This window comes from Tenrec ecaudatus, chromosome 1 (assembly GCF_050624435.1).
Source record: "Tenrec ecaudatus isolate mTenEca1 chromosome 1, mTenEca1.hap1, whole genome shotgun sequence".
NCBI classification, from domain to species: domain Eukaryota; kingdom Metazoa; phylum Chordata; class Mammalia; order Afrosoricida; family Tenrecidae; genus Tenrec; species Tenrec ecaudatus.
This window is the reverse complement of record NC_134530.1, coordinates 3,324,973-3,326,901: the sequence shown is the minus strand read 5'-3', so window position 1 is coordinate 3,326,901 and position 1,929 is coordinate 3,324,973.

Genomic DNA, 1,929 nt, shown 5'->3' with positions numbered 1-1,929 from the left:
CACCTCGGCACAAGCCAAAGCCAAACCAACAGGAAAGAGCCCAAGGCAACCACAATGACATTCGCAGAAGCCAAGAACAGCCCGTCTGGTGCTCCATAGCTTCTCCCAGCACAATGGGTGCCTCCAGGTAAGTTCCTAGAAGGTGGTGTTGCCTGTGGGATGGGGTGGGGTCTCCAAGAAGCCCATTCTTCAGGACCCCTGATGAGTTTTGACATGGTAACAATTTGCCCTAAAACACCACTTGTGACTGACCTTCAGGATTCCTGTCCTAAAAACTGCACAAAGGCAGCACGCGATGTCCCCCACACCCAGCTCTCTGCCATCAAGGTGAGTCGTACAGAGCAGCTGGAACTGCCCTTGTGAGTTTCTGAGACTAACTCTTTATGAGTAGGAAACTTCTTCTTTCTCCCACAGAGGGACTGGGGCTTTGGAACCGCTAACCTGGCAGTTAGTTGCCTAAAGCATAACCTTTATGCCACCAGGGTTCCCCCAATGGCCAAAGCAAGTATTTTTAGTAAAATTAACTTGAAGTTCAAAGATTATCTCAGGATGATTGCTTAGGTACCCACTTCGACGCGAGTGACCCTTATACAGGGTTTGCAAGGTTATAAACCATTATGGGAGCAGCCAGCCTCATCTTTCTCCTGCAGAGTGGCCAGTGGATTTGAACCACCGGCCTCAGGGTTAGCAGCCAAAATCTTACCCGACAAGCTGTACATGGCAGTCTCTACCTTTAGAGCCCCGCAACGACTCTGCATTCCGGTGGTCACTGTGAGTGCTATCGCTATCCTCAACAACCCCCAGCCAACCTGGTGGGTCTGTGAATGTCTTCGGTTTCTGGTTCTGGGGTGTACACCACCAATCACAAACTCGGGGGACCTTTCTCTGCATGTCTATCACCTCTCAGGCCCCGTGACCTCTCTGCCCCCTTGCCTCCCACCCGAGGAGACCTCGCAGGCCCTGAGGGCCACTGTTCCCACAGAGCCTGCCTGGGATGGAAGCTCCTTCATGCGTCCTCGCTGCTGCTTCAGGGTAGTTGCCTGGTCCAGATGCTGGCTCCTCAGAGTGGGGCTTCCACCAAAGGCTGAGCGCCCAGCTGCTGGCAAGCTCAAACCAGCCTGTTCCTCGCCTGTCTCAGAAACTTGGACCCACGCTCAAAACCTCTGGCTTTGGCAGAAGGGCGGAATCATGAAATGCCGGCGCAGGTTTGCAGTGGCTTCACCAATGGGCTCAGGCACAGGGACAATCACTGAGGATGGCGCAGTGCCGGGCAGCTTCCTTGTTTTGTGTAAGGTCGCTGTGGGTCAGAGGGCACCCATCAGCTCCTCCAAAGACCCCACCTGTTTCCAATTGGTCAGTGTTTAGGGTCCCCCCTCACCCAAACCCTTGGTGATGTAAACATGTAGCCGAGTAGGTGGGCCTTGCTCTTGGCCCCACCTTCAGGAACTCTACATTTGATGTTTTCCTTGAAAATTCACACAAGATACCCATATTTGGTGCAGGTGACTTCGAAGCTTGTCCGACCCTTGACCCTGAGGTCAGCAAACCTGCTTTCCCTGCCTGACCTAGGCACCCCTTCATTCTCTTGAGTGAGGAATTGGCAGGTTAGAAACCGAGTCTGTGGAGGTGTGGGAAGAGGCAGGTGTCTGCCACGTATCTGACAGCAAGCATTCCAATCTATTATAATTTCCAATCTAGTAGGAAGCCCTGTTTTAGCTTTCCACAGAAGTTGAACATACTCCCAAATCTTATCACATTGAGACCAAAGTATTTCAGGGCATGTGGTTTGTATGACCTTTACGGTGTGGTTCCTAGATTTCTTTGAGGTGTGCTGATGTGAGCACTACTTAAAAGTCCTACTACTAAGAATGATTAAGAGTCATTATAAATTGTGGTAGTTATAGAAATGAAAGAACAAAACCACAGCAA